Here is a 12,984-nt window from a genome sequence, read left to right as displayed (position 1 = left end):
TTTAATACCTACTGGCCTGCATGAAAAAAGAATGGTTAGAACAATTAAAGCATTTTTTCCTGTCCTCAATATGAACACTTAGTATACAAAGCTTTTATTGTTTCTTCCCATTTCTGCAGATGAAAGGAGCATAGCCCAGTGACTTTTACCAGATGAAAATGGAGAGAGGGGTGCATTTCTTTGCTATATGATCCTGATTCTCTGGACCATCACCATCTGTGCTAATCCTAGAACTCCTGCAAATAAGATAAAATGGTACTTGCTGCTGTTAAGGCTAACATTTTCCAAAGGCTGTACAGCTAAAAATGATGTGGCATTCCATGTGCAGGCAGCTACATATTTGGTGTTTGAGAAACTTTGAATGGAGCCCTTGTGACCATATTCTCTAGAAGATATCTCAGGAGCTTTGGTATCCTTGTCTGTCAGAAAAAAATAGCAACCCAGGAGTGTCCTTCTAGATTATATAAGATCTGTTAACAGGTGATAATATGAAAAATAATCATTTTAAAATGAGGATTTGTGAGGCTATGAAAACATGGCAGAATAAATGAAATAGAATCTGTTGATTGATAGTCACCAATTATGAACAGCCATTTTCTACTGATAGATGACAGAAAAAAGAGTTACTACACAGCTTCAGCTGCATCCTTGCAGTCACCCATGTTTTATACAAGCAACTGAGCAGAATTATGTGTAACCCTTGTAGTTGGTAATTAGTTTGTTATGAAACAGAAATTGCTTCAGACAGGTAGAGCCAAGTTACAGCACTTTTAGGAATATACTACTTTACCTGTCAAAGGCTTTCTCTGAGTAATTGTCTTCATGAGGCAAATTCCACAGTAGACAGTATTTAAAATGCTTTGGAAGTCACTACTTACTTGGTTCTGAAGGTTCCTGTGGGCAAGGGCTATTTAGCATTTTTCTGGATGAAATTTGTGATTTTTTTTTTCTCTAGTATTTTTGTTTTTACAGTCCAACAGCACAGTTCTACTTTAGTGTTTATTCATATTAGACATTTCATTTTACTTGTAAATTAGCCCTCCCAAATGAATGAGACTCTTGCTAAGGCATTTTGTTACCTGATAATCGTATTGAATTCAGCATAGGGATTAAAAAAGGAAACTTACTGTTGTTTTGGCATAAGAATAGTAAGGATAGAAGGAAGAAAAATTGCAGAAATGAAATAAACCCTCATCAAGTAACATCATGCAGCAAATCAGCTGGGCTTTAGATAAATGATTTATTATTAAATTTAAAACCTAATAGATTTGTGTGTTCTGAGTGTAGTTTACGCTGGTTTGTTTTCCGCTTAATTAGAAGCCTTACATTTCATCTTATTAATAATGAAAATCCTCTTGTCAAATTGTATAAGATCATGTTAAACTAATATGTATATTTTAGCGGCAGAATAAAATTTCCCATCGTAGCTTTTCATATTATTTCATTGCATTATGCAAAAAATTATATTCTGCTTTTAATTTTGCTAGTGTGAAGTAAGAAAATTTCATCTTCCATTCCTGTCTGAGAAAGGCCTGGTTTCCAGAACTGTGATGAAGAGAGTCCAATCACTGTGGCCCACTGTTTGCAATTAAAGATTAACTGCAAACAGAAATTCAGAATACCAGGCCAAGCGAGCTTTACAAATGTGATGAATGTGGGTATAAGAGATAACAGTAATCAAATCTGGAGTTATATCCTGTGATATCAGTTCTTGTTGCAGTAGTTCAGCAGTTCAGAAAAGGAACAGGCTTAAACATGCCAAAGGAGACCGGAGTTATACTCCATTTGCTGTTAGAGTGAAGTACACATTTCCCGTGATACCACAGCATTTTCATCTGCACAGACCCAAAGTACCAATGGACTAAAACGTCAGTCACACAAGCCTTTGCTAATTAATGCCTTCACTGGAAAACGCCTGGCATTCTTAGGAAATCAGGGAGATACAGATTACAGAATTCATTTATATTTATATTAAAAAAAAATAGGCAGGAAAAGGAAAAGCCACATAATCAGCTGTTTGATAAAGCTCCAAATCAGTCAGCTAGGCTAAAGGTCATGAATATGTAGCTAGATCTTAGTAAGCCTCAGTGGCAAATCATCGCACACGCTTGCTACAGTTTCCCGAGACTGTCTGAGACACTTGGGAGCACAAGCCAGGCCAGTAGGCTGAGAAATGACATTAACCATTCAGCCTTCACCATCTGTCACCGTGCAGCCAAGCAGACACCCCTGAAGGAGTCGTTCTGTGTCTCCTCATCTGAGTTTTTAACTGAACCTCCTCACATGGGTCTTGCCAGCGAATACAAAGTACCGTCACCCACAACACTCTTATTCTCATTGCTAAAATTCCCGTTTTCTTCCATGTAATTGATATATCCAGGCAGTAAATGACCTGTCACACTATTAAATTAATCAGTGAAACTGATGCACGTCTTTGAAGTATAGTAAGAAATACTTTGTGTAGCATTACCCTATAGAAATTGCAGCCCATGGTATTGTATCCAGAAGAATGCTTTTCTGCTTATGCTTAAACATGCCAAATACCTTTGCTGAACACCTTAGTTCTGCAGTCTTTCAATTATACTTACTATCAGCAAGAGTCACTGAAGGATCAGGATAAAACCTAAAAAGTCGTTTTTAGTTTCCAGTGAGATCAGTTTCCCAAAGTGGCTGAATTGGAAGCTAAATGAGTGCCAGCACAGGGAGGGGGTGGAAGTGCACAGCTGGAGCTGAGCTGTCCTTCCCTGGCAATCCGTGCTTGTCTCAGCTAAATACGACAAGGAAATCGCTACCTGAGGAAGCTGTTCTGAGCACAGAGGCATTTTACACTGCTGACTATTGCCTGTTGGAATATAAACAAACACTTCTCATCTTATTTTGAAAAAAAAAAAATAGTAAAAAGTTGTTAAAAGTTAAATCCATAGGTGCAGGCAGAAAAGGATCTAAATACTTTTGGAACACCAGAGAGTCATTTTCATGGGACAGAAATCGCTACTTGTTTTTAGTATAATAATTCATCTTTTTAAAAAATCAATTGGCAAATGTATAGCAATGTCATATTTTAAAATTCTGTCCTTTTAATACAGTTGATGTTATTTTGAGGTTCTCCTGAACCTCCAACAACGTTCCCTCTTTGTTTTCCTTGTCTTCCACCCCCAGAATACTTGTCCCACAGCAGGACCCCCTTCAAGGTCGTAGGTTTCCCTTGCTATTTGACACAAGAACAGTAGAAGGATTGCTGCTGGTGCTTGGACCCTGGTGATGCCTTAAGTTTTAGCATTCATGTTTTCTAGATTCTGTAGTGCCTTAGTGTGTGACTCTGAACTTCATATAAAGTGTTAGCAAGCTCTCTTCGCAGTTTAGTTAAGACAAAACAATCCTTTTCCAGCCTGAGAACCAAGGACACTGTTGCAATTTCAGGCCCAAAAAAGTAAAAACAGCAGGGAATTGAGGAGAGCAATCTGGGAGGATGGGACTTCATAACCTGAAGCTGCAACTGCACAATTGACCCCAATATGTAAATGGCCCAAAATTTACAAAAGTGGGAAAACGTGTGACCCGTTGTCCGTCTTGCATCCACCTTGGTTCCATCTAGGGTGGGGCCCTGGCCAGGCTCTTGCACTGCCCAAGGTGTCTCCTTTGAAGGCCTTTTAATGAATACCTACTTTATGCCTTTAACTCTGGGCAGCCTCTGTTCCAGGTAGCCTCTCCAGGCATCACCGGGAGCCTTTTAGGAGGAAGGGTGATTGTGTGTGACCACTAGGAAGCTGAGAGGGGGCAATTACTGAAGGTAAATCTGAAGCAGGTGTTTCCAGACAACCTGTTAAGGTCCAAGGATGCTGGTACCCAAACCACTGCACATCTCACAGACCTGCTGCTCTGCTCCCTTCTTGGCTTTTCTGTGGAATGGGGTGATCCACCCTTAGGCAAACCTTTCATTGCCAGAAATGCTTCAAGGAATTGTGTGCATATCCCACTCCCTCTAATTATGCAGCACATTTCACTGAAAGCTTCTCAGTAGGCAGACATGCAGTCTAGGATCGACTGCATTAAGAGCCAGAAATACAGAATGCACTTCAGCTGTTCATTGTCATTCTGGACAAACCAAATTAAGCATCCCCAGCAAATGCTGCCATCAAAGAACAAAAGCTGTAAAGTGATTCAATGAATTTATAGTCCATATAACTACTGGATGACAAATATTTCTGCCTTGTACCAAAACTAGGAATGTTGTTGTTTATGCCAGAGGGGGGATCTGAAATGATGTTAACACGTCCTGGTGGTCCTGCAGTTAGATTTTCACTCTTCACTTGTATCCACTAACTCCATTTGCCAGTGGATTTCTCAGCAAGTTTATTGCATGGGATCTTTTCTGGTTTGTTTTCATGATACAGTGTGGAGCTGTGCTTTTCACATTAATTATTTAATTATGTCCTTTTGAAACATTAACAAGTACCAATTATGGTATATAGTCCTGCGTCAGGTGAGTGTATTTATGCTCCTAACCTAACCCTGAAATCAGCCAGTTTGAAGATGGAGCCTAGAAAGCTCTTTGCAGTTCAAGCCACGGCTGCTTAACAGTTTAAGGGAGGAGACAAACCCATCAATCCTAATTTAATGGGCGGATTTTCAGGTAGACAGTAATTGAGTTGGAATTTGGCCAAAGCCTTGGGGTTAAAGAACCTACTGCTATGAAATGTGTTAGAGGATCTTTAATGAATGCAAACAATTGAGATCATGGTTTCTTCTCTTCTGCAAGGGGCAGCAGAAAATGCTGGTTTGCCTCCAGAAATAATTTGGTGCCTGTAATCAGGCTGGGGCATTGAAAAAAAATATGCCACCTTCTGAAACACCAGAACCATTTTCTTACCAATGAAGAAGTCAGTGTGGTGACCTGTAGGAGGAGTAGCTGACCCATGTATTTTAGTAGTAACCCTCACATCAGTACTGGGAAATAATCACTGAGCAAGTAAAGAAATCCTTAATTAACTTGAATTGACTTACATTAGATTCAACTAAGTGGGGGGTTTCTTCCCTGTTTTTTAGTCTCAAAAAATCTGCTGGTTTGCAGAATAATTTCAAACAAATTTATTAAGCCCTTCAGTTAGGCTGGATGAGAAGAAGGTCTCCAGACTTGCTGTTTTCTATCTATAGATAGGCATATCCATATCCATATCCATGTCCATATCCATATCCATATCCATGTTCTCATGGATTTCTTACACATATTTATTTCTAAATATAGCTAATGGTTGGGAAAAGGGGCACGACTTTAAAGGAAAAGTCCTTGACAGCCTAAGCATGAGGGAAAATTGATGCCTTACAGATACTAGAATTGTTTGCCTTTGAAGACCTCTGGGAGAAAAGAATTGTGTCAGCCAGCTGAAGCCCAAATGTAAGTTACTGTGTGCACTTTATTATTTTAAGCCCCGTTTAGGGCGGGATACTTTATCAGCTGAATCAGAGAAGTCCCTTTAAAAACAACAGCCTTTAAAATACCTATGAAGATATTTACTTCAGAGATTAAAAAAAGATGTGAGTCAAACTTTATATAGGTGCTAACATTTTTCAATGTGGGACTTGAAATGCCTGATGCATTATGCTGCCTTGCATCAGGACAGCCCCCCAGTGCAGCAGTGATTTTTCTAATGCTACCTCTCAAAGCTAAATTCTTGCTAAACTAGCAGATATAATGGTTTATTTGTACCTTCTTTAAGTATGCATTTACTTTTCATTTAAAGCTCATAGTGGGTGTGTAGTTCCCAGCACACTGACAGAGAAGGACCTGATGTACCAAGTGTCTCCAGGAGCTCTGGAATTATTACAGGTGGTAACGTTTACACCTCTGTGCTGTAATGGCTCAAGTGGTACTGGGTGAATCACACTTGGGTCAACCAGTGCCCTGCTACAGGGTATAATGGGCCTGAGAGTGGACCTCAATTCCAAAACCTGCATTAAAAGATAAATATTTAACTTTGGGCTTCTATTAAAGAGAGTACTTCCTTTGTACAAGCATACTTTGAAACACAGTATGCGTTCTGTGTCACCAGGATTAGATTTTGGAAAGTAAAATCAACTTTATTTAAAAACATGCACAGTATGTAAACTGAGTAAATAACTCAATTTTAGTGCCCTGAGATTCCCTGCATTCTCCTAATGCTTTGCTCTCCAGTCTCAGTCTTTAGAAACAAATAGCAAAACCTGGGCGAGTGGTTAATTCCTTCAAGATGACATGGACTCGGAATCCAATGAAACATTATTCTTCCTTTTATATTTGATTTTTGGTTTGGATTATTCCAGGATATTTATCCTTGTCTCTTAGAATAGTTTTGCTTTTGGAATAATTTCAGAAAACAAACATAGTACACAGTTTAACTTACTGCGACCCACTGGCTCCCAGAATAACTTCTACCGACTTATTTCTCAACTGTTGGCTACGCTCTGCTGGCTTTTAACTCCTTTTGTGCCCCTCGGATCTGGAATTGCTGCTGAGATATTTTTCTTGAGGACCTTTTATTTCTGATTTACTGTGTGCTTCTCTAAGTAAGGGAATTACTCTCATGACTGTAAAGTAGTAGGAAGCTGCTGATGCTTTTGAGAGCAGAACCACACACAGGAGACCCATATAATTTGCTTTGTAATTGAATGGTACATTTCTCAGCATCCAGATTTTTAGCTGTTGGGATTTCTCTTTTAAGATGATGAATTCTTCAGAGGTTGTGATGCATTCCTATTAAAGACAACTAGGATGTATTTCCCAAGCTCATAATAATAAGTCACCCGAGCACAGAATTGCCAGAGAATCTCCCTTAGAGTTTTGTGCAATCCTCCCTTAGAGTAATCCTCCAGTAACCTTGTGCAAACTTCTTCTGGGATGTAACAGAAACTTGGCACCTTCTTCTGGCTGTCCCCAAGTTGGGCTGGTGCCTCTCGGAGCTGTGCCCTGCACCATTGCTGTGAGCTTGTTTTTGTCTTTGGGCTGATTGGATCTCTCTTCTGGAGGCCAGGTTGTGCCAGCTTTATTCGGGCTGAGCGGTCCCACTGTGCTCAGTGAAACTATTCATGGAGCGAGGTGAGCTTGAGGAACTGCTCAATGGGAGCTGGGCTGGCACCGTCTGGTCCTTGGAAGCAGAGAGAGGGAAGCCTTTTCCTCCTTTTGTGAAAAGCAGAGAGCATGTGTAACTGAGAGGGATGGTGAGCAGGGATGTGTCAAGAAGAAGTAGACATGGGAAGGAAATGAATCTTTGATTCATTACCATGGAAGAGCAGCTAAGCTGGAGCCAAAAAATACTTGAGAGATTTAACATGAAATCTAAATTTTATTTTAGAGTTCATGCTGCAATTTCATTGCAACGACAAAAATGATTCAACTGAATAATTGAACTGAAGCTGATCATTATTCAGTTTTTCTTGGTGGTTTGATGGATGAACTGATACTGAAGTTTAAAATTCTCTCTCCTTTTAGGAAAAAAAAAAAAGAAGAAAAAAAAAAAGAAAAAAAAAGAAAAAAAAAGAAAAAAAAAGAAGAAGAAAAAAAAAAAGCCTCTGTTCTGCTCCAGAGTGCATGTTTGAGAAGGACTGGATGGATATACAGCATCTGTGCTGTTGCTGCTGCAGATATACGTGAACATGGACACTGGAGTAAGTATCAATATACTGTACAAACCTTGAAAATATAAAGGAATACACAACTGCTTCTCCATTTTTGTGTGTGTATGTGTGTGTGTGTGTGTTAAATCTGCATTTCATTGTAACCATGAGTATTGCCTCACAGGTTTGCTTTAACCAAAGCAATTGCCTGTCCCTAGCCACTACTCACAGCAGTGAGAAAACTTCACAGGATTTAGCTTAGGCATCTCCCAGTCACTGGAGCTTAGATATAGTCCAGGACACACCATGTGGATATTCAAGAGGGTTGACACAGCTGTGCAGGAGCTGTGAGGAGGTTTTGGAGCAGACAAGCAGGAATAGCTTTGGGTACTTGCCATTGCACCAGATCCTGCTCTGAAAATGCTGTCCCTCCCACACATAACACTGTCTTCCTTTCTGGACACTGGAGACTACCCAGGGCTGGGACAGAGGAAAGTAAATTCTCATCATGAGTGCTTGGTTTCCTGTGCTCCTTTCACCCGTGTAGAGCAGGGGGAATATCCTGCAGGGAGCTGGGTTGCTCCAGCTGGAGCACACCCATGTGTTCCCCTTCTCCACACACACCTGGATCTGCACTTCCTGCCCCGAGCATGCACTGGAGACTCTGCCAGGACACCTGGTCCTTCCTGGTCCCTGGGAGCATCATCAGCGTTGGACTGCACTGTCCTTGTAAACAGACCCTGCTCAGGGCAGTAAAAGTACTCCTAAAAAATGAAGTGGCAACAAAAACCAACTGCGAGTGCTGGAGGAAGAACCACTGGGGTGGATCAGAGAGCTGTGATTCCCAGCCTCCATGAGGACACACGCCTCAAAACAGTTTTCTGATTGAAAACTAATTCTCAGAACAACTTCAAGTTTTTTTAAGCTACTGCTCAAGTAAGAGGAATAATCACTTTCTGTAGCACCAGCTAAATAATTGAATGCAGATCTTAGCAGAATATTATCCGTCCAAGGACAGTGGTTGCATAATTATTTCATATGATAGAAATATTTAGAGATTAGTTTTCCCTTAGCAATTAAATCAATAGATTGGATTTAAAATCAAAACTGAATTTAAAATGCTTAGTTTTTAAAATAACTTAGTATTTCTGGGTCTGCGGTGTAAATTGAAACATTAAAAAAAGCTGTTATATTTTGATTAAACTGATCTTTTTTTGCTTGCTCTTATAGGACATAAAGTTGAAGTCTGAAAACAGGGACACTGGCAAGGAAATTGAGAAATGAATAGGCAAAGTCATGTAAGTAAGAATCAATCCAAATGCTGAAATTCTAAAAAAAAAAAAATTCAGTCAAATATGAAGTTCTGCATCAAAATGTTGTATGTTCTCTTAGCACTGTAGCTTGTGAGGCCACCCCAGAAAACCTTTCTCTGAGGAGATGTCACCAGAGCACAGGGCTGAATGACTAATCCATCCCTGCCAAAAGTGTCTCCTGCTGATTACAGGTCATGTGTGCTGCCTGGTTGCCTCATGAGCCACACTGTGCATAAAAAATGGATACTCAGCATCACTGGTATCATAATTTTATAATCTTTTCACTACTTAGACATTTTTCTTTTTCTAAGGTGTTTTACGGGCATTGCAAGTATTTATTCTGGAATGAAAACATTTTAAAATATGCTTTTAAATCAACCCCCCATGTCCCATAGCAAGGTGGGCTCTCTCCATTCTCTTTCCTTTCCAGCTCCTCACTGCAGTTGTGCCACATTGTTGTGGGTGGGAGATTTTTATCCTGTAACTAAAATTACTGTGCCTAATCTTTACAAATTGTGAGAGAGTCATTCCTGGAAGGTGCTCCCTGCAGATGCCTCAACCCAGGCAGAGGATCAGGGCTATTTTCCCTAGTCCAGAGAAAAACAGAACATAGAGGAGTAGAAGCAGTGGTGCCTGAGCAGGATTGGATCCTGGCCGGCCTCTTGTGGCTGTGACGGCTTTGCCTGCTTCAGGGGGATTCCAGAAAGTGGAAAAAGCTGAGCAAAACAAAAGGCTGAGAAAGGGGGTAGCCAAAGTGATTACAGGGATTTTTGACTTGTGGATCTCTAAATGTTTTCTATCATGTGCTTGGCTTTATCCCTCTGCATTGCCTTCCCTGCAGCAGCCGCCACTTCCCAGCTGATCCCTCCTTTCTGTCACTAAAATGAGCAGTCTTGCAATGATGAATATTAAAATTCACCCACTAACACTGCAGTGAGGTGGGGTCCAAGCAGCTCCTACCTCCCAGCCTGCTGTGCCACCCTGCCAGCAGATTTGGGAAGGCGACACCGCACTGGTTTATCCTGGTTTCCTTCCCAACCCTGACAGCTGGTTATAACTGGTTTGAGCGATGGCTGGAGTTCAGCACAATTCAAATGTCTCAGACAGTCTATGTAAACATCGTTCCTTACTTAGAGGTCCTGTTGGAAGCTGTTTCTGTTGGACACTTAGTGAATTACAGGCTTTAGAAACTACCCAGCAATGCCTTGAACCAGACGCAAAACTTCCACTAATGCAACCTTTAGAGTCTTAAGTAGGTACTTGGCTGCCAGTTGCTTTCAGGCAAGCTGTAAAGGGACTTTCTGAAAAAAAAAAAAAAAAAAAAAAAATCTGACTTTGAACCAGCATCACAGTTTTGTTTCATCTCGATTTGGAGTAGCTAAATGGGAATTTGCAAAAGAAATGAATGAGGAGACCAGCTTCTTTCATTTAATAGGCTTGTCTAAGTAGAACCAAGCAACAAAGGAATTCTGTGTAAGGTTTGCAATTTCTGTTGCTCTTGTCTAACCAGATTTAAATCGTCAAAAACAAAACAAACAAACAAAGCCCCCAAACCAACACGAGTGAGTGCAAGCGATTCAGACTGTATGCATTACAAGTGATACAGAATATGCATTTATGATTCAAAATTTTAAACAGCTGAGAAATAAATATGCAAAGTAGATTGTTCTGTTTGCAGATGGTAATCCTGCCGCACTGATTTTGCTCAGCTGTCTGATTTTTCAGTGTCTGCATCCCTAGTTCCTGGGATTCCTGATTAAGAAATAAAATATGAGTCACGGTGCATGGTTACCTTCTGCACATCAGAAAGGCTAACTCAGTGACTGAAAACAAATTATTAGAGGCTGATCTTGCCCTGCTGAATTTGATTCAACGTCAGGGGATTGGGGAAAAAAATCCCTTCTCTGCTCTGCCCTTCATTTTTACAGCTGTAGGATAAATGTTCCTGCCAGTTCTTGGAGATGGGCTTGTAGGAGATCGTGTGCCCGGCCCTCTCTGCCGGGGGTCTCCGGGTGGGGACGGCCAGCGGGCAGCCTGTGCTCGGCAAGGTGAGGCACATCCCTCTCCCTGCCTCTCCCGAGGATGACTCAGTCGGTTATTAAAGATTTCCAGCTTCCAGCTAAAAACGGCATCAGCAGCCGTGCCCCAGAGGGAAGAGGTGGAGATGCGAGAAATGGGTTCTGCTCCTGTCTCCGAGTGCTGACACACACACACTCATTCACACACACTCACACACACACACACTCACACACACACACACACACACTCACTCTCACACACACTCACACACTAGCAGAGCTGATGTGGAGCTCATCTGGGAAAAGTTTATTTTGCAATAAGAGGGTTTAGTACTCTGCTAAAGGCTTTTGCAAAGGCTGGATCCAATTTTCAGAGCCTGTTGCCAATATTTGTGAGTCATTTCCTTGGAATCCTACCTTTGGTGTTTATTTCCCTTAGAAGGAAACTTGTAAAAGAATAACAATAGCTCTCATTCTTCGTGGAAAGTAGCACACAGCAAAGTGGGAGACAACTCGCTCTTTGTTCCAAAACACTTTCGTGTTTGTTTTGTTTACTTTCTTCAGCACACAGAAAGTGAAGAATGCAACATAATTAGCTCCATAAACCATCTCATTTACGGTGCCAGTGACATGCATGTGCTGCGCACCGGAGTGAAAGTTAAGTGGGGAAGCGGTTTTAATTGGTACCTCTCTTCCAGAACAAGTGATGAGAACTGCCTGGTGATTTGGGAAATCTCCTTATGTAACAGCAGGGCTTTGCTTTTTCTCAGCCCCGCCTGACTACCGGGACTCCTTTTTCTCTCTGACTTCAGTCCCAATAATAACACTGGGAGCACCTATTCCGTGTTAGAACCCCTCACAAAGGTTAACTAACCAGAAATGCTCTCGGTTACAGTTTGCAGCAAGAGGAGCACCTCTCGCCCTCAGGATACTGAAGCGTTTTGAAAACTAAACCCCCGCTGAGCTAAGTGGATCCTGGGCTGTTTTTTATGTCGAGCGAGGCCACGCAGCCACCAGCGGGGTGGAGGCAGAGAGCATATGAGACATATTGGCTAAGAACACTGGAAAAAATATTTATGCTTGCTGAAATGAATACCATGGGGCTTTATTGTTCTCCCAGGCCAGGCAGGCAAAGCAGCCTTAGGGAGATGGCTGCAGTAAATGTGATGGCACCTCTTCTCATATCTGCCAGAGCCCTGTGGCAAAATAAATTGCAATTTTGCTTTTATTTTCATATATTTGCATAAATTCTGGGGAAAACTTTAACTGTTAGAACCAGCATTTAAGATTCATCGCATATTTGCTGCCAAGAGTTCTGATAGGTGACATATACCTACAGAGAAATATGAGAGGAAACATCTTTTCTGTCAGAACAGAAACTTTCTCTTGTTCTGCCTCATAGAAAACAAAAGCAGGAGAAAGCACAAGTGTTAAGAATCCAAAAGGATATTTTCTTTTAAATCATCTTTTTTTTTCACTGAAACCCAGGGGACTCTGACATAGCTGTCCAGAGCAACTCCATAAAGTCTTTCTGGGAACAATTCAACTGAAAAGTATGTGAAGAAAAAAAGAATTAGCAGTGGGAATTCAAAAATTAGAGAAATATTTGATTTGAATGCTGTCTGGAGAAAGAGAAACTTAAGCATCTGGAGTCATTTAATCTAAATTAAGGTAGAAGTTAAATGAAGATACCTATGAAAAACTTCTATGAAGGGGCTGTATCTTGTCACCAAAGTCAAGTTCTGGTTTTCAGTTAATTCGTTTTCCACCAGACAGTAAGTCCAGCTGTAGAAAAAGAAGAACAGGAAAAAAAAAACCAAAAAAAACCAGTGGATTCCTTGAAATTCCCTGAAGTAAGGGCCAAGAAATACAGGGAAAAACACTAGACTTGGCAGGTCTATAGTTTATCTATACCTCCGAAGGCTGAAAAGCTGAATTGACCCTGTTGGCACACAGACCTGTTGTTCTACCAATCTAGTTATTTCAGCCAGCCTTAACCCTTTCATTTCACCCTTGGATCCTGCTTCTGTTAGATGGTGTTTCACACATTTCTGGTAGAGGTA

Source organism: Prinia subflava, chromosome 2 (genome assembly GCF_021018805.1).
Source record: "Prinia subflava isolate CZ2003 ecotype Zambia chromosome 2, Cam_Psub_1.2, whole genome shotgun sequence".
Lineage (NCBI taxonomy): Eukaryota > Metazoa > Chordata > Aves > Passeriformes > Cisticolidae > Prinia > Prinia subflava.
This window is presented reverse-complemented; position numbering follows the sequence as displayed.